At 46.7% G+C, this 24,359-nt stretch overlaps 7 pseudogenes; all 7 read left to right on the top strand.

Annotated features, from left to right (window-relative positions):
* Window positions 1–17,460: 17,460 nt before the first annotated feature.
* LOC137550918 (5S ribosomal RNA) lies at window positions 17,461–17,579 on the top strand (annotated as a pseudogene).
* Window positions 17,580–17,661: 82 nt separating this feature from the next.
* On the top strand, window positions 17,662–17,780 carry LOC137552724 (5S ribosomal RNA; annotated as a pseudogene).
* Window positions 17,781–17,861: 81 nt separating this feature from the next.
* LOC137550772 (5S ribosomal RNA) lies at window positions 17,862–17,980 on the top strand (annotated as a pseudogene).
* An 81-nt stretch (window positions 17,981–18,061) lies between these two features.
* LOC137549167 (5S ribosomal RNA) lies at window positions 18,062–18,180 on the top strand (annotated as a pseudogene).
* An 82-nt stretch (window positions 18,181–18,262) lies between these two features.
* On the top strand, window positions 18,263–18,381 carry LOC137551243 (5S ribosomal RNA; annotated as a pseudogene).
* An 81-nt stretch (window positions 18,382–18,462) lies between these two features.
* LOC137553281 (5S ribosomal RNA) lies at window positions 18,463–18,581 on the top strand (annotated as a pseudogene).
* An 82-nt stretch (window positions 18,582–18,663) lies between these two features.
* Window positions 18,664–18,782, top strand: LOC137551539 (5S ribosomal RNA; annotated as a pseudogene).
* The last annotated feature ends 5,577 nt before the right edge of the window (window positions 18,783–24,359 follow it).

Genomic DNA, 24,359 nt, shown 5'->3' on the forward strand with positions numbered 1-24,359 from the left:
CAGGAGATGTAGGATTAGATTAGGTGTTACATATCACACATGCACCCCAACACTAGAATAGCTTTCAGGGTGACTAGCACCAATTAGAGTAGGCCAGCATAGTGTAGTGTAGGCCCCGCCCGAAGAGAGTCTACCTTGTCGCTGGTGGGCGGGCTTACAATCCTGTTGGCCAAATGTTTCATTTTTGCCAACTGGATTAACCAAAAGACTCTCAGGGCTGGAACCCACAAGTGCGATTTTGAGAGCATTTTTTGGAGCGTTACAGAACGCTAGCGTTTAGTCAAAATGCTCAGCTAATGTAAATGGATGGGGTAACTTCCACTGGAGCACTTGCGATTCCTCAGATCGCAAACGCAGGACATGGAGCATTTTGGGAGCGTTAGCGCTTCAGTGTAAAGTATATAAACCCTGGCGTAACCGCTCATCAAAACCTGCATGGAGCGATTTTGCTAGCGTTTTAACGTTACCACACACTGTAACAAAATTAAAATTAATTAAAAGGAACAATCAGGCTTTAAAACGCTAATCGCTATTCGCACTTTGTAAAATCACTTCTTAAAACGCTCATGAAACCGCTGACAAACTGCTCCTACAAAATGCTGGCGCTTGCGATTAGCGATAGCGTTTTGCAGTGGGTTCCAGGCCTCACTTAAAAAAAAAATGCATGATCAGTTCTGTGGCCCAAGTCATCAATTTGAATGTGTTTTTTATTTCTTCCTGTCCCGAGGTACATCACTCAGTCCACAAAACTAAAGAAGACCTCCAGGAAGCAGTTTTTACTTTCACTTAAGGATTTTAAAAATGATTTATTTGTGGTTCTTAAAGAACCACTATCGCGGAAAATTAAAAAATGTAAAATACATGTAAACACATACAAATAAGCAGTGTTTCACCCCGATTAAAATGAGCCTTAAATTACTTTTCTCCCATCTTGGTGTCACTTACAGTAGGTAGTAACAATCTGACGGAACCAATAGGTTTTGGTCTAGTCCATCTCTTCATGGGGGATTCTCAGCATGGCCTTTATAACTTTCAAAGACCCTCCTTAAAAATAATTTATATAAAGATCCTGGCAGCCTCCCTGCTCGCTGCACACTTTTGTCGCAGTTAGACGGAGCAACTGCCATTCACTAAGTGCTTTTAAAAATAAAGAAAACCCTAAGAACGCCCCACTAGGAGATGGGCTAGTCCAAAACCTGTTGGTTCTGCCAGATTTCTTCTACCCACTGTAAGTGACAGAAACATAGGAGAAATGTAATTAAGGGCTCATTTTACTCTGGAAGAAATGTACTTCTTATTTGTATGTGTTTACATGTATTTTACATTTTACATTGTTCACGATAATGGTCCTTTAAGCACCTGAGGAACACGTTTATACCCCCCCCCCCCCCCCCTATTGACCAGGCCATTGTTTACATTTCCACACTTTACAACTTTAATGGCTTATTGCTCAGTCATGCAACTTAGCACCCAAATGAATGTTACCTCCTTTTCTTCCCACTAATAGAGCTTTCTTTGGGTGGTCTCTGATTGCTGCTGCAATCTTTACAGCCATTAGAAGGGACAGTTAAGTGACAGGGCTGTCCTCTGTACAGCGATGCGCTAGATTGCAGCACTGTACACATTTATTAGCTGTTTATGTCCTTAAGTCAGCTTATCAGCTCCGATTGTGACTGGCAGGCTGATGACAAAACTCCGCTTTGTTTACAGCAGGGAACGCGTGCTCGAGCGAGCGCTCATTCCCTGAAAATCTCGTTTCTGGGGAGATCATGTCACCTGGCATGAGCAAGGAATGAGTAAGCCACTCTGCCACTTGCAATCCTGCGTTAGGCGGTCGCAGAGTGGTTAAAGTGATCCGGAACTCAATTTGCACTTCTTTGCAGCCATGGCGACAATACTCTTCTGAGTACAAACTGCTTAGAAACTCACACCTTTTTGGAATTAGAAATTGATTGGCTCATACAATTCCTTTTAAACAGTGCACCTTGCCTGTCTGTTTGCTGATCCATTCCTCCCAACACATTTCCTACATTACATTCAGCATATTGCTCCACCCCCTAGCATCATCTGTGAAGATGTGCTGAATATGGAGAAACCCCAAAAACTGTCCACTAAAATATTGCCACATCATCATTCTAATTACCTAATTATGCTTCTGTCATGTTTTAATTTCTGTTACTTCTCCCCATTACACCCTGTTGTTTATTTACCATGACTTTCTCATCAAATGTACAGCCATGCATCAGCCACATGCCAGAGTGTCACAGTAGCCAGTGTGGCAAGATGATTGGTTGTGTCCCTGATGACATCAAAATGGGCCCTGATGACATCACAATAGTCAGAAAAGCATAAATAGGATGCTCTGGAGTCTCTTGAAGCAGATGATGTTAGACCTCTGGGGGCTCCTGGACTGTGTTAGGTGTGCAAGGTGTCTTGCAAGGCGGCTATGGTAACACAAAGTGCAGTTAGTTAATTATGGTATTTTTTTTTTCTTAGGATGGCTACCTTAGCTTAATATAGTAGGTTATATTTGTTGGTTGCATGGTTAGGTTAGTTAATTATAGTAGATTGGTTTTTGTTGGTTGGATAACAAATTATAGCTAGCTTCCAACTGACATTTATGCTCCATCTCTCCTTCTATTAACGCATTTCTGATACCGTTTATTTGTTTGGCCGGAACTACTATTATTTGCTTAGTGTAGGCAGCCCATTCTTCCTCATCTTACAATGGGGATCATTAAAATGAACCAGCCTGTTAGAGAGAATGAGCAAAGAAAACCTGTTGCTGAACTCTGGGGCCTCTAAGGCAAGTAGAAGAGTTCATGTTGTCTTTGTTTTCCACTCTTAGGGGGTCATGTGGTCCTCTTCGCTGCTTGTCCAGTCTGTGCATTCGTACAACTGTAAAGTGGGGAATGAGGGGGATACCGCTTTACGGAGGACAGATGAGCAGTACCCCGGTCAAACTGAGTGAAAGCAAGGGGAGTCAAGACTAGCTTGTTCTCCTCTGTGTGGACACCCAGGGAGCAGGAGGAAACCAAAGTAATTTATGACCACTCCTTTTGTTTATATATTTCTGATATAAACAGCTTGTGTGGAAGTTGTTGTCGTTAGTGTGAGTAGTCTATTCTTCCTCAACTTACACTGAGGATTTACATGAGCTAGACTGCCGCTGAACTCCAGGGGCCCCTAGGGCACTTACAGAGTTTTAGGTTGTCCTTGTCGCATAGTCTTAGGTGGTCATACGGTCCTCTTCGCTGCTCATCAGGTCTGTGCATTCGTACAACTGTAAAGTGGGGAATGAGGGGGCTACCGCTTTACGGAGGACGGATGAGCAGTACCCCAGTCAAATAAGAGGAAACCAAAGTAATATATGACCACCCTATAAATCACACATACACTGACTGACATACAATGACAGCTTTTACCCCAGACTAACTTACCTTAACTGACTCATACTGACTGATACCCAGTCCCAGACATACACACTGTGACAGACACACACTCACTTTAGAATGACATACCCAGACCAACACCTCATCCCATGGACTGTAGCATAGTGCTAACCACAGAGATGAGATTAGGATAAGATTAGACCTCCCCACACACACACACACACCAAACACTTGAACAGGGCATATTGGTGAGCAGCATCACTTAGGAGCAGGAGATGTAGGATTAGATTAGGTGTTACATATCACACATGCACCCCAACACTAGAATAGCTTTCAGGGTGACTAGCACCAATTAGAGTAGGCCAGCATAGTGTAGTGTAGGCCCCGCCCGAAGAGAGTCTACCTTGTCGCTGGTGGGCGGGCTTACAATCCTGTTGGCCAAAGGTTTCATTTTTGCCAACTGGATTAACCAAAAGACTCTCAGGGCTGGAACCCACAAGTGCGATTTTGAGAGCATTTTTGGAGCGTTACAGAACGCTAGCGTTTAGCCAAAATGCTCAGCTAATGTAAATGGATGGGGTAACTTCCACTGGAGCGCTTGCGATTCCTCAAATCGCAAACGCAGGACATGGAGCATTTTGGGAGCGTTAGCGCTTCAGTGTAAAGTATATAAACCCTGGCGTAACCGCTCATCAAAACCTGCATGGAGCGATTTTGCTAGCGTTTTAACGTTACCACACACTGTAACAAAATTAAAATTAATTAAAAGGAACAATCAGGCTTTAAAACGCTAATCGCTATTCGCTACACAATCGCAGGCAAATTGATGCACTTTGTAAAATCACTTCCTAAAACGCTCATGAAACCGCTGACAAACTGCTCCTACAAAATGCTGGCGCTTGCGATTAGCGATAGCGTTTTGCATTGGGTTCCAGGCCTCACTTAAAAAAAAAATGCATGATCAGTTCTGTGGCCCAAGTCATCAATTTGAATGTGTTTTTTTATTTCTTCCTGTCCCGAGGTACATCACTCAGTCCACAAAACTAAAGAAGACCTCCAGGAAGCAGTTTTTACTTTCACTTAAGGATTTTAAAAATGATTTCTTTGTGGTTCTTAAAGAACCACTATCGCGGAAAATTAAAAAATGTAAAATACATGTAAACACATACAAATAAGCAGTGTTTCACCCCGATTAAAATGAGCCTTAAATTACTTTTCTCCCATCTTGGTGTCACTTACAGTAGGTAGTAACAATCTGACGGAACCAATAGGTTTTGGTCTAGTCCATCTCTTCATGGGGGATTCTCAGCATGGCCTTTATAACTTTCAAAGACCCTCCTTAAAAATAATTTATATAAAGATCCTGGATCAAGGAGATGCTGATTTTCTGAGTTAGAGTTGGTGAACACCTAAAAGCGCTAGCATACTCGCAAACGCTCAGTGCCATTGGGAGAGATTTTTCAAGGCGATTCTAGGCATGTGCCTAGCGATTTTCTATTTATAACTGGTGATTTTTGGAGCGTTTTTGTGTAGCTTTTTTTAGGGGGGTTACAGTACAACTGCTAGTGTACTGGTTGTGTCACAAAAACGCTTGGAACATCGCTCTATTCTAGTGCTTTTTCCACTTTCCTATAGTTAACATTGAGGCTGAATCGCCTCAGAAATAAAAGGGCCCTTTTCCACAAGCGGCGATTGCAATGCTAAATCGCAAACTGCTAGTGATTTTTAAATCGCTACAGTTTGTTTTTTAACATAGGGATCGAGGTAGGTAATTACCACTACCGCAATTTGTTTTTTACTGAAGCGCGATCGCGCCTCGATTTTGCTATGCATTGCATTGCATAGCAAAAGCGTGATCGCAATCGCCAGGAAATTGCAGGGGAATTTTGGACTTTGCTGAAACGCAATCACTAGCGTTTAGCACGAAAGTTAGCGATTGCTAGTGGAAAGGGCCCTTTTCCACTAGCAATCACAAATGCCGGCGATTGTGATTTTTCATTCATTCTGTTATGCGATTGCAATTTTTCATTTGCATTGCATTATCACTCTAAAAATCGCTCCAGAAAGCGATTGTGATTTGTGATTCCCAAATCAAATCACTATAGTGGAAAATACGGTACTTATCCGTTAGCTGGGCGCATCCTCTAGGTGGCGACAAAACACCACCAGAGTTACATCTTTCCCTACTATCCATGTCGGCCTGGAGGGGGAATAGTAATTAGAGCCACCTACCGGATGCGCCCGGCTAACGGATAAGTACCGAAAATACCTCTCATGATTTCTATGATAAAGCAACAACCCTATCGATTTAAAAATCACTAGCGATTTTGCGAATCAGCTGTGTAGTGGGAAAAGGCCCAAATGCAGCAGGACCTGCATGTGGGAGAAAATTACATCGCTTTGGTGTGATCTATGGATCCATCCCATTAAGAAACATCAGCCAATCGCTTTTGAAAGCGCTGGTGTTTTAAAAAGCGCTCAGAAGTGCTTTCAAAAGCAGTAGAGTTTCGAAAAGCGCTTGGGTAATGTCTTTCTATGGGCTAGTTTGCATTAAGGTGCCAATACATCGTACAATATTTTATTTTTTTTCGATTCATTTCTTTCAATTATTCTGTTAGATCGAATATAAAGATTTTTCCAACATGTCCGATCAGATTTTTATTGGAAGAAAACAAACGGGATAGTCATTCGTTTTTCTTAATCCAAAAAAAAAAAAGATTCTTTTTGACTTTAATTAGATCGTTTTAGTTGAATAAAAATGGAAAATGTAACGTTTTTATTGTACCATGTATGGGCATCATTACAGTGATGTGACTTTTTCCCTAGCGCAAGTCCTGAAGCATTTTGGAGGCAATTACGCCTCAATGTAAAAAATAGGAAAACTGTAAAATCAACAGAGCAAATAATAGAAGATCGCTAGGCACATGCTGGGAATTGCTACTGCAAATCGCCGCAACAATTGCTAGGCGTTTGCGATTACAATTAGCAATTTGGTGTGAACTTGCCCTAAGGCCCGTTACACACCAAAAGCGTGCAGGAGAACGGCTCCTGCACGCGTTGCGGCGTGTCGTCGGGAAACTCTGGTGCGACACTGAGTAGCGGCGCTAGTAGTTAATTACCCCGAAGGGGAAACGGCGATTCCCGACGATAAAATGCACCGGGATGCGTCGTACCGCAACGTATCGAAACGCAGCGTCGGGTGTGAAAGGTAAAAGGAAAGTCTATGGACTTTCCTTTTACCTTGGTTAACGCAAAGTATAGACTTTGCGTTAAAACGCCAGAAGTGGGCTCTGGTGTGAACTTGCCCTAAATGCAAAATTGGATGCAATTTGGATGCAGCTTAAAACTGGTACAATCTAAATTGGCAGCAGCTGCATCGGATTGGCTCAGTTCCAAACTGCCTAAAATCATTCACATTTTGCCTCAGCTTGAAAAATTAGCATATCATTGAACATCAAGGATAGTCGCCATCACCGAAGCACGGCCATGTGATCTTTGTAAAGATACACACTAGCCAGATGTGGTAAATTATCGACATTTTCCTGATATCAATCGTTCACCACCTTGTCTCACTTGATATTCGATCAGATCTCAGGACAGATCTTATGTAAATGTATGCAGCTTGGAACTGGACCCATCAAAGGCAGAAGCATACTTTCCATTTTAATAGGTTCAGTTTCAAGCTACATTAATTTGCATATCATTTGCATTAACTCAAAACTTAGAATCTCATATGCCAAGTCTAGAGTTCGCCAGTATTAGGCCTCGTTCACATCTAAAATCGTAATCGCAAACGTTTTGTGCGGCAGTTTTTTCCCCCCCTCCCTGTGCTCCACTTTTTGGTAAAAGCGATTTTCTAAGGGCTTTTCTAGAGCGGTTTTTAAATTCACTGCCTGACGCAAGTCAGGAGGTGAACTCTTTGACCGATTTTGCTAGCGTTTTAAGTTAATGTACACTGTAACAAAATTAAAAATAATTGAAAAGACCAATCGGACTTTAAAACGCTAATTGCTACACAAGCGCCGGCAAATTGATTACACTTTCTAAAATCGCTCCCTAAAACGCTCATGAAATCGCTTACAAACTGCTCATACAAAACGCTAGCGATTGCGATTAGCAATAGTGTTTTGTAGTGGGTTCCAGGCCTCAAGGTTGAGGCACGTACTCTATTAGATAGATAGATGCGGCGTATGCTACAACGCGGGTCGGCTAGTATAATAAAATATCTTAGGCCTAGTGCACACCAGAGCGGTTCTGCTGCGGTTTGCGATCTGCTTGCGGGTGCGGATCCGCTAGGGTAATGTATTTCAATAGGCTGGTGCACACCAGAGCGGGAGGCGTTTTGCAGAAACGCATACTCCCGGGCTGCTGCAGATTTTGGATTGCGGATGCGTTTCTGCCTCAATGTTAAGTATAGGAAAAACGCAAACCGCTCTGAAAAACGGCACTTCAGAGCGGTTTGCCAGGCGTTTTTTGTTACAGTAGCTGTTCAGTAACAGCTTTACTGTAACAATATCTGAAATCTACTACACCAAAAACGCTTCACAAAACCGCAAAATGCTAGCTGAAACGCTACAGAAAAATAAGAAAAAGCGTTTCAAAATCTGCTAGCATTTTGCGGATCTGCTATTGGTTTTTGGGGTGCACTAGGCCTTAGAGAGTGATCAACTAATTAGGGCACTTTTTTACTAGACACATTTTGTTTGAAAAATTTTATTTTTCAGGGTTGAACCATGGCTAAGGGGGAACCAACTGGATCCCAATTCCTTCTCAGGTGGTCGGCGTGTTCCCGGACTTTTCACTTGAGGGTGTAAGGGGGGTACCCATTATGACCACCTATCCCCCTCATCATTTTCCAAACCGCCATCCCCTATACCTCTTTCACTCCAATACCCCAACCCGCCCTAAAAGAGCCTACCTTGCCGTGGTGGGCCGGCTTACAATCCTATTGGCCAAAATGTTTTTTACTTTCAGCCAATTGGATTAACCAAAGTACTCTGCCACAAAAAGAACATAATAAAACATCTGAAGGGGAGAACATCTAATTAGGGCCCTTTTCCACTAAGCACATTTTGATCCATAAATCATATTGTGCCCGTTTTGCCAATAGCAACAGCCTGGCGATGAATATGTAAAATGCCTTGCTGGGTTTTAGAGCCAGGAAAAGGTCCTCCAGCACCCAAGGCTGAGACACCAAAGTGTGCCCCCCCCCATCCCTCCTATCCCAGCTGTCCCACACTGATTGCTATTAGAGTAAGAGGCGCCCCAGGGCCCCCACCAACACCTTAATCTCCAGTTATCTGGTTTGCAGTCACTGCTATGTATCCCCTTTTCCTATGCTTCAAACACAATAGGGGAATGATAGCTGAGTGAGATGTGCACCTCCTCCTACACTGCACCCTGAGGCTGGAGCCTCTCTCGCCTCTGCCTCGGTCCTGGCGAGCGGAACTGAGGCGCTCATTAAAATTAAAGTAGGTTGCTGCGGCGGACCAGAGAATGGGTTTGTCCCAGCGCAGGCACAGGGTGGCTGCAGGGGGCTGTTTGAAGTCCCAGGGAAGTTACTCTCTTTTTTTTCATACAGTTAAGGTTCTCTTTTATTCACCCCTCCGCTGTGCACTGAATTCGGGGGCCCTCTCTTGCCACATATACAGGGCTCTCTGGCTACCTATATGGGAGACTCTAAAACAGGAAATTTGGGCGCTGCCGTTTAGATATTTAAATAGGCACCTATGTTGGCGCCCCAAAATTGTATTTTTTTTTCAGTGACTAAGGGCTGGTGCACACCGAGCGGCTTTTTCAGCGTTTCTGCAGCCGCTTGCGGCTGCGGATCCGCTTGGTCAATGTATCTCAATAGGGTGGTTCACACCAGAGCAGGAGGCGTTTTGCAGAAAAGCATACTCCCGGGGTGAGGCATTTTTTGGATTGCGGATGCGTTTCTGCCTCAATGTTAAGTATAGGAAAAACGCAAACCGCTCTGAAAAACGCCAGTTCAGAGCGGTTTTGCAGGCGTTTTTGTTACAGTAGCTGTTCAGTAACAGCTTTACTGTAACAATACATGAAATCTACTACACCAAAAACGCTTCACAAAACCGCAAAATGCTAGCTGAAACACTACAGAAAAAGAAGAAAAAGCGTTTCAAAATCTGCTAGCATTTTGCGGATCTGCTAGCGGGTTTTGGTGTGCACCAGGCCTCAGAGCCGGGACAAGGTCCTCCAGCACCCAAGGCTGAGACACCAAAGTGCGCCCCTCCATCCCTCCCACCTCAGCCATCACACACTGATTGCTATTAGACTAAGAGGCGCCCCAGGGCCCCCAACCCCTCCAACACCCTACTCACGTTATCTGGCTTGCAGTCACTGCCATGTATCCCCTTTTCTTATTTCTTTTTGCTTCAAACACAATGGCTATCATTCATAAAGCATTTCCGCATGCGGAAATGCTTAAAACAGCTGACTTTACCGACCACTCGGCAAAGTCAGCATTCATAAAGGCTCTTTCCGCATGGAAAAATGACACTACCGAGCAGAGTGATAAATCACCGCCTTGTGCGGTGATTATCGGTACAAATGTAGCAAAATGTTCATTCATAAAGATCACCGCAAGCGGTGTGAGGTCGGGAAGTTCCGCTCCCTCTGATGTGGCGATACCAATGCAAGTGAATGGAGACACACAGACCTCCCAGGCAGCTGCAGCAGAGCGGAACACGGAGAAATGTATCAACTCGGCAGCTTCCGTGTCTCCGCAAGCCTACCGCCTGCCTACCGCCAGCCTAGTTCGGTGAATCTCCGCACTGCTTCCGCACATGGATACTTTTTTATGAATGCCCACCCAGAAGTCTAAAAATCCGCCAGCGGTGTTTTCCCGCACGGATTCTGTTTACCGACAGCCTGTTCATGAATGATAGCCAATAGGGGAATGATAGGTGAGTGAGTTGTGCGTCCCCTCCTATACTGCGCCCTGAGGCTGAAGCCTCTCTCTCACCTCTGCCTCGGCCCGGCCCTGCAGTGACTGGTGGGGGAGGGGCATAAGGTCAAAGGAAACCTGTAATATTAAAAAAAAAAAAAAAAAAGTTTCATTTACCTGGGGCTTCAGCCAACCCCGTCCCTGGGAACATCCTGCGTAGGAGCAGTATGAGAAAACCTTGTACTGCGCCTGCGCAGGACGCTCCAGGTGAGGGAAACGCGAACAAGGACGTGAGCTGCCCGGGCTGCGCAGAGGCCCTGGACTTGCGATAACAAAACAGCCACAGCAAGGGACCGGAGGATCGTACAGAGATGGCGCAGGCACAGGAAGGCTGCAGGGGGGGCGGCAGAAGTCCCAGGTAAGTAAAACTTTTTTTTCGATATTAGTTTTCCTTTAAGGTTAGCTGGGGATATGCCTATAATTAAGCCACTGGGAGACTTGGGCGCAGGGTAAAGCCGAAGAGTGGCTCACCCTGCTCCTGCAAAAGTTCTGGCGGCGTTATTTACTATTCCTCCTCCAGGTCGCAATGGATAATGGGCAAAGCTGTAAATCAGCTGCCAGCTATTGCTGGCGGCCAAATTACGCTGTTTTTAAAGGGCAATTGTAGCGAGAGGGATATGGAGGATGCCAGATTTATTTCCTTCAAAACAATTCCAGTTGCCTGGCTGCCCTGCTGATCCTCTGCCTCTAATACTTTCAGCCATAGCCCCTGAACAATCATGCAGCAGATCAGGTGTTTCTGACATTTTGTCAGGTCTGACAAGTTCAGCTGCATGCTGGTTTTTGGTGTTATTCAGACACTACAGCAGCCAAATAGGTCAGCAGTGCTGTCAGGCAACTTGTATTGTTTAATATGGCAGCCTCCATATCCCTCTCACTTCAGTTGTCCCTCAAAGTAATTTGGGCGCCTTTTGACGGCACCCAAATTACTGTCTAAGCGCAGCTATAGTCGAAATTCCTATTTGGTGCCAGCTGTGCCAAAATCCCCAGTGATGTTTTTACAGCGCTCCTAGCTGGGGGAGGGAGGTGGGTGGTTAAAGCTGGCCAAGTGGGGTGGGTGGTTAAGGTTAGCCGTGGGACAGGGAAGTTAGGGATAGGCATGGACAGTGGGAGTGTTCAGTGTAAGAATAGGGTTATGTTTAGCTTTAATAAAATATTGGTGTTTATTACTGACATTTTATTATCGTCATTTTCACTGCAATAGTAGAATGTCGGTAAGGGTCTGTACACACTGGATGCGTTGCACTGCGTTTTTAAAATCACAAGGCCTTTAAAAAAAATTGTGAAAATTGTGATGACCTGTACACAGTGTTTCAATGCGTTTTTAAGAAAACGTAATCGCAGTGACCGGTGTGCTTTTTAAGCCCTGCCCTTAAAAAAAACGCATGAAAAAATGCAAATATAATTTAACAGTCATTAAACCAGCAACAGATGGCCTCAGCAAAATTGCATCACACTGTGTTTGGTGATTATCAGTGTGTACAGGCCTTAAATCTACAGATATTTTACTATATGCTTTTCTAGGTGTACCAGCAGCATTGAGGAGGGGCGAGGCAGTGACATATTGAAGGGCGGGCCAGTGTTTCGGTGCCAAGCTGTGGCTAACAAGGTGACAGCTTCTGCTGTATTGCTGGGAGATCAGGGCGGAGCTGCCCAGTCTGACAGCACTAAGGAGGGGAGGAGCAGCCACATTCTAAGGGGCGGGCCAGAGTACTCTAGACAGCCGGGCCCTGTGTATATCACATAACCCCAGCATTGCAGATAGAGGGAAAGTAACTTAGGGTGCATACACACATCCAACATTGATTGGTCAATTGCTAGCCACTTGTACCACCTCAATGTAGAGTGAGGGTGAACAGACTTTAAATACTAAGACCAGTTTGTGCAAGTAAGCCTCTCATACGACATGGCAGTGATACAATTGGCTGATGATTGGCCAATCAAAATTGAATGTGTGTACCAAGCTTGAGTATGGATAGGCATAATCACATCACTGAGTATATAACTGCATGATGCATGTACAGCAGTATATACAGTGCAGCACGCTCCCTCACCTTTCCCTGTTGCACATAATGCCTGACCTCCATCCACTAGCATGGCACAGCAATAGCAGAGGGGCGTGGTCACGTGTCACTGCAGGTGCCATCCTCAGCGGTGCACGAGCTGCACACATGCGTCACAATAGCTGCTATGACGTCACCTCCATCCACTAGCATGGCACAGCAATAGCAGAGGGGCGTGGTCAGGTGTCACTGCAGGTGCCATCCTCAGCGGTGCACGAGCTGCCCACCTGCACACGCGCGTCACAATAGCTGCTATGACGTCACCCCGGCACTCATCCTCCTCAGACGGAGCAGCGGCAACATCGGAGGCAGACGTGCGGCCTCTCTCTCTCTCTGTATCCCCGATAGCCAGGAGCTCTCAGCCACGACATTCTCCGGCAGAAGCTCCAGGAAGGAACAAGCAGTTATATCCCGGAGCTCCCCCTAGCGGCCGGTAGCAGGAATTACACAGTGAGGTAGGATGGAGGCGATAGAATAAGATTTCTTATAACAGAAATAGGTTTATGGCACCCATCCTGGGCTGATCGATTACTTAAAAAAAACTTCCTGGAATTCCTTTTGGTAGCAAATATGCATGGTCAGGGTCTTTATCCTGAGGGGGATTTTACCCTGAGCAGCGGTCATTGACCACAATGGGCTCTATTCACTAACAGGCAAAAACACCGCAAAATGTTACCGCTATATTTCCGCCAGCGGTAAACTCCGCATTTTTTCCACATTCACTAATATTTTCCGCATGTTTTCCGCATGCGGGAAAAAAGATGCGGAAACAGCCATTATTCATGCGGGAATCATGCAGTAAAAAGGTCGCATGAAAAAGTGTTTAAAAAAAAAAATTAAAAGTCCAGCAAGCACAGCCCTTAAGCCTCCAGACTTCATTAAAGTCAATGGGATGCGGAATATATCACCTACTACTTGTAGGTGATAAAAAATCGGTAATTAACGACGAAATGATGCGCCTGAACATTTTTGAGAATTGATCTTTTATTGCGGAAAATACCGACTTTTGCGGAAAGTTTTCCGCATGAATCCCGCGCTTTTACCGCACTTTTTCCGCATGCGGGAAAAACATGCGGAACATTTTGAGAATTTCAACTTGACGATATTTTGGTCGCAAACTTCCCGCATGTACTTTACCGCATGCGGGAAGTCTTTGAGAATAGAGCCCAATGTCTCCTTACAAAGCGACTCCGGGGCCCTGCAAAGCTCCGCCTCTAAATCGAACCACAGCCCCGCCCCCCACTAGTCCACGATAAGCCTCGTCTCCAATGGCCGTAAGCTCCGCCTACAGTCATATGCTTGTGTGCAGCTGGTTGCTAACCTGGGGAGGTGAGTTAAAGGGAACCTTATTAAGTAAAAAAAAACAAAAAACAAAAACAGGTTTAACTTACCTGGGGCTTCTACCAGCCCCCTGCAGCTGCCCTGTGCCCATGCTGTCACTAAGCTGCCCTCCAGTCCCCCTTAGCAATCCTCTTCCAGACTGACTGGCCACTGCGCATGTGCGTCTCCTCAATAGCGCTCCCATCTATCTGCAGTAGAGATTTTTTAGTACTGCAAATTCGCAGACTGCTCCCATCCATGAGAGCGCGATTAGGAGGCGAGCGGACTAGAGGCTCTCATTAGAACGAAAGTAGGGTGCTGCGGGGCGCTGGAGGATGAGTACAGGGCAGCTGCAGGGGGCTGGTAAATGCACTTTTTTTTGTCTTTCATACAGTTAAGGTTCACTTTAGTTCACCCTCTGCTGTGCTGTGTATTCGGGCCCCTCTCTTGCCACATAAACAGGGCTCTCTGGCTACCTATGTGGGAGACTCTGAAATAGGACATTTGGGCGCTGCCATAGGCAACCATTCAGATATTTAAATGGACACCTGTGTAGGTGCCCCAAAAATTCTAACCAGCCCCTAGAACCGGCCCTGGCCATACTTTCCAACTTTTTGAGATAAGAAATAGGGACATTTAAGCCACACTCTTGCCACACCCTTGATCACGCCCTAGGCACCCCCCTAGTCACGCATACCATAAAGATTTCAAAATAAAAATATGTTATTTTATAATTTAAACCACACTGGTACTTTCTATCCTGGTTCATTTTCCTTCATATTAACATTTGAAAATAAGAAATATACATATGATTACATAGATGTATACATCAGTCATGAAAGAGGGCCAAATGAGGAAGAAAGAGGGACACGGTCCTCAAAGAGGTACTGTCCCTCCAAAACAGGGATAGTTTGGAGCTATGAAATGCTGCAAGAGACAGCTATGTGTTGCAAGGCTGGCATACAAGTACAGTAATGCTTGAACATCTAGTTGAAGAAACCAGTGTGAAAACCTTGTATTAAAGCTGTGCTTCCTATTATACAGTCTGACAGTATATGCTGTGCCTAGAATTAATCTTGTATTAATAGATATAACATATATATTACAGTATAGTATATACAGCACTGGCAATGTGTGCTTAATCGCACAGCTCCACGTCACCAGCGCAAGGCATCTACATCACCTGCGAGACGGAAACACGACCTCAGCGGACAACGGAAGCAGCGCTCGAGCGACAAAAGGCTGGAGGAGGTCGGTGTGTCTCTGCTCTACACAGCCGAGGAGGACGAGATTAGGAGCATCCCACGGAGTATCCAGGAACGGTATGTAAGCCGGCAGCATTGTGCGAGGAGCTCCCCCTTGTGGACGTTACTGGGAAAATGTCCATTGAACTTGTGTGCGGAGCTCCCCCTTGTGGCCGTACTGTGAGAATGTCCATTGAACTTGTGTGCGGAGCTCCCCCTTGTGGCCGTACTGTGAGAATGTCCATTGAACTTGTGTGCGGCGCTCCCCGTGTGGCCGTACTGTGAGAATGTTAATTTTTGCATATGTAAATACCAGGAGACAGTTACATTGGAGGGGGCTGTGAGAAAGCGTGTGTATAATCTGAGTGTGGGGAATACTGAAGTCTAAGCTAATGACAGTCTAGCTAGGTAATCACAATACAATAGGGGGTTTAATCATCAAAACAAGTTAACTGCTGGGTAGAGGCAGGGCATAATTGTAAGGCATTAGTATTTATATAGCGCCGACATGTTCCACTGCCGCCACCCCCTGTTCCAGTTTTCAACTTTAATGTGGACGAAGCCTTTGGGTACCCTCGGAGGGCCACTGAAGTACTCGGGTCTCCAGGTACTTCCAAAGATGAGCAGCTCCATACTAGAAGAACTGAAGAAGCAGCCGGCGGGATATTTGAACAAGGGCCCCTGCAGTGGAACGAGGGGACACAGAGGAACGGGAAGGCTATTAGGGATCCAGAATCTTCCCTCTTCTGAGGTGAGTATCTTACTTTTTTATGGCAGGTTACAGCTTTCCTTTTTAGGTTGGCACTCCACAATACAATATCAGCAACATCCTGTGTAAATAAACCTTCTAGCACTGTTCCTATGCTGTCCACTGACCAGTCCCATAATCCCTTGAGGGTGAAGCGAGTCATTCGATAGTAAGGCCCAACCGAACCCGGCACACACACAATATGGCCGCAAACTGTCAGCAGCTGCTGCTCATTACCCCTTGCAGTCACCTTCCACTGTCAGTCCCACAATTATTATGTAGCTCAGAAAAATATAAATTTCACTCATCTTCGGTCTGTGGATCCACACACACTGCACATTCCTCTTCACACACAGGCCCAACAGGGAGATGGAACATGATAGCTATCCTCTGATTCTTCTTAAAGGACCATTATCGCAAAACAATTTGAAAATTTAAAATGCATGTAAATACATAAATAAAAAGCACGTTTCTCCCAGAGTAAAATGAGCTATAAATTACTTTTCTACTATGTTGCTGTCACTTACAATTAGTAGCAGAAATCTGACGGAACTGACAGGATTTGGACCATTAGTCCATATCCTCATGGGGATTCTCAGCATGGCCTTTATAAAGACGCTCCCTGAAAAGGATTTTTTTATTTGGGAGAAACGTACTTCTTATTTGTATGTGTTGACATATATTTTAAATTTACAACTTTCGCAATAGTGGTCCCTTTAAAGGACAACTGGAGAGAGAGGTATATGGAGGCTGCCATGTTTATTTCCTTTTTAAGCAATACGCATGCTGGATGGGGGTGATACAGGCTGCCTATTAGTGGCATATTGTAAATGCATGCTGGGTGGGGGTGACACAGGCTGCCTATTAGTGGCATATTGTGTGTGCGCATGCTGGATGGGGGTGACACAGGCTGCCTATTAGTGGCATATTGTGTGGGCGCAGCTCGGTGGGGGTTACACAGGCTGCCTATTAGTGGCATATTGTGTGTGCGCATGCTGGGTGGGGGTGACACAGGCTGCCTATTAGTGGCATATTGTGTGGGCATGCTGGGTGGGGCTGACACAGGTTGCCTATTAGTGGCATATTGTGTGTGCGCATGCTGGGTGGGGGTGACACAGGCTGCCTATTAGTGGCATATTGTGTGTGCACATGCTGGGTGGGGGTGACACAGGCTGCCTATTAGTGGCATATTGTGTGTGCGCATGCTGGGTGGGGGTGACAAAGGCTGCCTATTAGTGGCATATTGTGTGTGCACATGCTGGGTGGGGGTGACACAGGCTGCCTATTAGCGGCATATTGTGTGGGCGCAGCTCGGTGGGGCTGACACAGGTTGCCTATTAGTGGCATATTGTGTGTGCGCATGCTGGGTGGGGGTGACACAGGCTGCCTATTAGTGGCATATTGTAAATGCATGCTGGGTGGGGGTGACAAAGGCTGCCTATTAGTGGCATATTGTGTGTGCATGCTGGGTGGGGTGACACAGGCTGCCTATTAGTGGCATATTGTGTGTACGCATTCTGGGTGGGGGTGACACAGGTTGCCTATTAGTGGCATATTGTGTGCGCATGCTGGGTGGGCGTGACAAAGGCTGTCTATTAGTGGCATATTGTGTGTGCGCATGCTGGGTGGGGCCCAGGTGCTTCAGACTTTTTTGGAGGTTTGCGGTCCAATGGCTATGAGCACATGGGAAGCCTCACCCTCAAGGCGCAGGAACGGCGACTTGGATTTTGCCTGCGGCCACACTAAGCCGAAAGCGCCCGCTCTCGTCAGATTGTGGAAGCTAAGCGGCTTCAGGCCTGGTTAGTAGCTGTGTGGGAGACTGGCTGTGAACCCCAGGTGCTGCAGGCTTTTTTGGGGGGTTTGCGGTCCAATGGCTATGAGCATGTGGGAAGCCTCACCTTCAAGGCGCAGGAACGGCGCCTTCGATTTCGCCTGCGGCCGCACTAAGCCGAAAGCGCCCGCTCTCGTCAGAGAGCGGAAGCTAAGCGGCTTCAAGCCTGGTTAGTAGCTGTGTGGGAGACCGGCTGTGAACCCCAGGTGCTGCAGGCTTTTTTTGGGGTTTGTGGTCCAATGGCTATGAGCACGTGGGAAGCCTCACCCTCAAGGCGCAGGAACGGCGACTTGGATTTTGCCTGCGGCCACACTAAGCCGAAAGCGCCCGCTCTCGTTAGATTGTGGAAGCTAAGCGGCTTCAGGCCTGGTCAGTAGCTGTGTGGGAGACCGGCTGTGAACCCCAGGTGCTGCAGGCTTTTTTGGGGGTTTGCGGTCCAATGGCTATGAGCACGTGGGAAGCCTCACCTTCAAGGCGCAGGAACAGCGCCTTGTATTGTGCCTGCGGCCACACTAAGCCGAAAGCGCCCGCTCTCGTCAGATCGTGGAAGCTAAGCGGCTTCAGGCCTGGTTAGTAGCTGTGTGGGAGACCGGCTGTGAACCCCAGGTGATGCAGGCTTTTTTGGGTGGTTTGAGGTCCAATGGCTATGAGCACGTGGGAAGCCTCACCTTCAAGGCGCAGGAACGGCGCCTTGGATTTCGCCTGCGGCCAAACTAAGCTGAAAGAGCCCGCTCTCGTCAGATCGCGGAAGCTAAGCAGCTTCAGGCCTGGTTAGTAGCTGAGTCGGAGACTGGCTGTGAACCCCAGGTGCTGCAGGCTTTTTTTTGGGTTTGCGGTCCAATGGCTATGAGCACGTGGGAAGCCTCACCTTCAAGGCGCAGGAACAGCGCCTTGGATTACGCCTGCGGCCACACTAAGCCGAAAGTGCCCGCTCTCGTCAGATCGCGGAAGCTAAGCGACTTCAGGCCTGATTAGTAGCTGCGTGGGAGAGTGGCTGTGAACCCCAGGTGCTGCAGGCTTTTTTGGGGGGTTTGCGGTCCAATGGCTATGAGCACGTGGGAAGCCTCACCTTCAAGGCGCAGGAACGGCGCCTTGGACTGTGCCTGCGGCCACACTAAGCCAAAAGTGCCCGCTCTCGTCAGATTGCGGAAGCTAAGTGGCATCAGGCCTGGTTAGTAGCTGCGTGGGAGACCGGCTGTGAACCCCAGGTGCTGCAGGCTATTTTTGGGGGTTTGCGGTCCAATGGCTATGAGCACGTGGGAAGCCTCACCTTCAAGGCGCAGCAACGGCAACTTGGATTTTGCCTGCGGCTTTGTAACAGGGTGACTCTGCCAGAGTATTTAGACTACCATGGGTCCACTCAAACAGGTCAGAGTAATGCTGCTTTAAGAGCAAAAGGCATCACCCCTTCAACATGCCCAGCCACAGGAAGCCCCTCCCAGGAATCTACAAAGGGCTCTTCTGCCCTATACTCTGGGCTCAGTACAGCTCGGGTGGATGGAGTGAGAGGAGCAGAGGCAAGTTACTCACTACCCATCTTGGAGCAGTACCCAGTTTGGAAGCGTGCTGGCGGCTTCAGAGCGAAACAGCAAGCATTGGAGTGTAAGACCTCTGCTCTACCAGGCAAACCATCCAGAGAGAAGTTCAGAGCACTGTGGACACAGTGGGGTGGTGTGAGGCCTGGTCTTCTAGAAACTTCTGAGGCCTGATACAGTCTGCTGAGTGAGATGAGACCAGCCTGCAGAAGCTGAACTGCTCAGGAGGACTGTGATGCAGAAATCTTGGAAAGCGCAAGTACCAGAAACTGAATCCACTGAATTCTGTTACACCAGTTTACAGAACTGTCTATTGAAGTTATATGTGCATTTACCTTTGCTTACTACTGCCAGACATGCTGGGACTTGTTGTCCTACTGGACTGTGGTCTGTGATAACACAACCCTTTGCACAGTGCTTCATTTCAGTTGCATATATCTGATGTGTTGCAGTTATACGTTTGTGATTTCCACTGCTAAGAATTCTTACTAAAATAAGATTTGTTTAACTTTCAACTGCTTGTGATCCTTTGGTTCCACTACACACACCTGCTGTTACATTTTTGGCGCTGCTGAGCAGGGTAGTGACCATGGATCAAAATCAATCTTCCTCCACATTATCAGGCGGGTCTGCACCCAACCCCCCTTCGGTGGGCGGGGCTCCATTCGCTATTCTTCCAGTTGGAGCATTAGCTCATTATTTGCCAAAATACACTGGATTGGCCAAAGATCTCAGTGATTGGGCAGAGCGGCTACGTGGGCTTATCCGTTCTCATTCTGTGCCAGAAGCCCAGCAGCCAGAAGTTGCTTTAAGTGCCCTTGAAGGGGAGGCTCGTCGCACAGTATTCCATTTGCCTGAATCAGAAAGAGATACAGTTGATAAGATTGTAGCCTACCTTGAGAAAATCTTTGGGGACCAGGGATCCCTGCATGGCCTACAGAAGCAGTTTATGACCCGGGTACAGGGTGCGGATGAAACTATCCCCCAATATGCAAATGCTTTGCAAGATCTTGTAGCTGCAATCCATAAAAAGAGCAGCCAGGAAAACCAGTATGGGCAGCCCCAGACCTGTGGCTAAAGGAGCAATTTATGCAGGGACTCTGTAACAGGAGAGTAAAGGGAAAAATACGTGAACGTATGAATACATCTCCTGACCTTACATTCTCAGCACTGCTAGCCCATGCTATTGCCCTCTCAGCAGAAGAAGAAAGCAGTAGGCATATTGTTGCTCATCAGAATTTCCCTGTGAATGAGACTTTAGTTAGCACAACAACTGTGCCAACTACGACAGCCCCTGCAGAGACCTTGGAGATGGTAGTCCGTGATCTGGCGGAGACAGTTAGTGGGTTACAGGCGGAGGTGGCGCAGATGAGAAGGGCAAGCCAGTACATTCATCATAGCTCATCTTCACAGTCCAGTGAACGAACTTCTGATGTGGGCCCAGAATGCTGGAACTGTCATAAAAGGGGACATTTATCCCGTGCATGCCCTCAGAAAAGGAAACCTAAACGTACGGAGCCGTTAAACTAGCACGCCCTGCTGTGAGGAGTCACATGGCTGGGCGAAATCAAGAAGAGACTCCACACACAGAAATGTCAAAATTGGTAGGAAATTCCCCAATAGTCAAAGGCCTGTTTGAAGGAAAAGAAATAGAATGTCTGTTTGATACTGGGTCACAGGTGACCATCATAAATGAGGGACATTACCGAAAACTATTTCCAGGTCGACGGACTGACTCTGATGCCCCATGGGTGACCCTAACAGCTGCTAATGATCTGCCAATACCTGTAGTGGGTATCACCTGGATGACTGTAGAATTATGGGGCCTGAAGCTTGGCCAGAGAGGGGTTGTAATTGTGAAAGGAGATGCCACCCATAAGCCACCTGTTATCCTAGGTATGAATATTATTCAAGATCTTGTAGATGTGGACTGTTCCAAACAAAATGGGATCTCAGGGGCCCCAAGAACAATTCATATGGAGTTGAAAGCCCTTCGGAAAAAACAGGAGGCCCAAAGAGAGACTGATGCACTTTCTGAGAAAGTGGGAGTTGTCAAGGTGTTTAGCGGAAAAGTTTTGGAAGTAGCTCCACAGCAGGAAACAGTGATCTATTTACCTGTCGGTTCACAAAGGTTGCTGCAAGGGCTCACAGTGATGGTTGAGCCGCTGCCAATCACTGAAAGACCATGTTTGGCTCGGACTTTGGCTGTGGTGCAACAAGGCAAGGTTCCGGTGAGGATATGTAACTTTCAACCAAGCCCTCTACGTATTCCATCGGGTACCACACTAGCTGAGCTGTATTCAGTATCCCAGGTCTCAGCAGTGGAGCCTCCACAGATTCAGCTAAAGCATAGAAGGGGACAACAGTTTAAAGCCAAGGTGTTTTCTGTTTCCAATTTCTCTGGACCCACGAGATCCTGGAATGGGGAAGCCATCCTTCAACAAATACCATTATCTGCAGGAGATCTTTCACCAGGAGAAAAAGAAGCTCTTACCAAGCTGCTAGACAAGCATGCTAAAGCCTTTTCCCAGGGGGACCATGACCTTGGCTGTGCTACTGGAGTGGAGCATGAGATCGTTACCAGTAATTCTGCTCCTATTAGGGAGCGGTTCAGAAGTATTCCACCACATCTCTATCAAGATGTTAAACAAATGATCACTCAAATGCTGGAGCAAGGGGTGATTGAAGAGAGTAAAAGCCCATGGGCCGCGCCAATAGTTCTTGTGAAAAAGAAGGATGGGTCATTGCGCTTCTGCGTGGACTATCGTAAGCTGAATGCGGTTACGGTACGGGATGCATACCCTCTGCCCCGCATTGAAGAGTCTCTAACAGCCCTGGGGCGAGCAAGATATTTTTCTACATTAGATTTGGCTAGTGGTTACTGGCAGATCCCTGTAGCTGAACAAGACAAGGCGAAGACAGCTTTTGTTACCCCCATGGGACTTTTCCAGTTTAAGAGAATGCCCTTTGGGCTCACAAATGCCCCTGCTACCTTCCAGCGGACAATGGAACATTGCCTAGGAGATATGAATCTCGATCACCTCCTGATTTATCTTGATGATATTATAATCTTCTCATCAACATTTGAGGAGCATCTCCAGCGACTGGACACTGTGTTCTCTAGATTATTTAGTTATGGACTCAAGCTAAAGCCAAAAAAATATCACTTACTGAAGCAATCAATAGAGTTCCTAGGGCATGTTGTATCTCAGAAGGGGGTACATCCCAATCCAAATAAAGTGGCTGCTATACAAGACTGGCCACCACCACGAACTGTGACAGAGGTTAGAGCTTTCTTAGGGCTTGCCGGGTATTACCGGCGTTTCATCCCCCATTTTGCTCAACACACTGCCCCAATTCAACAGTTACTTAAGGGAGCAGACCTTAAGGGACAATCTGCAAAAGTTGACTGGGGCTCTGAGCAGCAAAGTGCTTTTGAATTCCTGAAAACCCAGTTAAGTTCCGCACCAATACTGGCCTTTGCAGACTTCTCGTTGCCTTTCTGCCTGCAAACAGATGCAAGCACCAAAGGACTAGGAGCCAGGGGAGGACTGGGACCTTTTGGCCTGGGGGGAAAACACAAACTAGAGGCCCGTTTTCATGGCAGCCTCAGCCTAAATGACGTCACACATGCTCCCTATTTGCTATTTGCCGGTAGTCACATGTGGTGCCAATGCAGAAATACAGCAAGGATGCTTGTAGGACAGCATGACAGGTAAAGAATAACTGCACAGGCATCAGGTCACATAATACATTTGGAGGGATGACAGCCAGGGGTTTCCGTTATGTCTGTCTTTTGTGATTATCACACGCCGTTAGCGCTGCACACCCAATCAACCACATCGGCCTGAGATTTCCCAGCATCTCAGATTCAACCAATTTTCGCCTGAAATCAGTCAAATTGTCAAATGGGCATGCATGTGGCGGCACCGATTTTCATCTAATTCGATAATAATTATCAAAACAGTTTGTTAATCCCCCAGTCGACAGATGTATGCCACCTTAATTCCCCACCAAGGCTCACCCCCCACACACACAATTATGTCCAAAGCGGAACTGTCCCTTCAAAAGAGGGACAGTTGGGAGCTATGATTGTGAGAGGCCAGACAATTTTTTTTACCCACGGACCCTGCAGGTGTTAAGCTTGGGGGTGTAATCTCCACAGTCAGCATACAACACATAAGCTGACGTGAAGGAGGTACACACACCAGCACAAGGGATCAGGATATCCCCAGTTTAGTGGAGGAGAGGACTGACTCCAATAGGAGATTGTGGTGCACAGAGCCGGTGCAGATCTGAACAGCCACAAACACTTTCGTAATAACGTCTCAGCGCAAGGTAGCGCTGAGCGCATAAACCAGGACTGAGGAGATCAGGACAGGTAGACAGAATGAACGCTTGCTAGCTAGCGATTACTTAGCGACAGCAAGCGTCCAAAACCAGACAGACTGGAATGAGGCAGCCAATGCGTTGCGGCGATGGCGTGCCTCACAAAGACAGGACAGGAGAGACAGGAAATAGCAGGATCGAGATAGATGAACGTAACACAGATAAATATACAATAAGTATGTTTTCCTAGCGTATTACAATTACAGCTATCAATGAAACTATTCGTATCGTCTGACTAACATATGTATATATTGGCAATGAACCGATATATGACATAAGCAGGAACTCTGACTAAGACTGAAGTAATACAGGGAACAGGACTCAGAAGGATTCGCTATCTCTTCGCAGAGATGAACGCAATCCACAAACAGGACCAGGAACAGGATTCAGAAGGATTCGTTATCTCTTCGCAGAGATGAACGCAATCCACAAACAGGACCAGGAACAGGATAACTAGCTCAGCACGGGTGTTCACGATACACGCAAACTACCAAAACGTGCTGGAAAACTGACTAGCTGAACACAGGAAATAAACAGTTCGTGTACGTATATATCAGCGACACTGATATATTAACGTAACACGAATACAAGGAAAATAACAAAATGCGCAAGTATGCGTATATATTGGCGATGAACCAATATATGACACAAGACAAGCAAGTAGCAACTTCTAGAACAAGAGCAGAACTAGGAGGACTCGCTGACCCCTTCGCAGGAGTCAGCGCAGTCCACACGGACCAGGAACGAGGTGGGGCACGAGCAGAGTAACAGATAGAGTCTGAAACTATGATAGCCCATGAGGCATTGCAGGAAGCAGTTCTTTATACTGAGGTCATCCAATGGGAGCAGACCTGCAGATTCCCACACAAGTGA

This window comes from Hyperolius riggenbachi, chromosome 2 (genome assembly GCF_040937935.1).
Source record: "Hyperolius riggenbachi isolate aHypRig1 chromosome 2, aHypRig1.pri, whole genome shotgun sequence".
NCBI lineage: Eukaryota > Metazoa > Chordata > Amphibia > Anura > Hyperoliidae > Hyperolius > Hyperolius riggenbachi.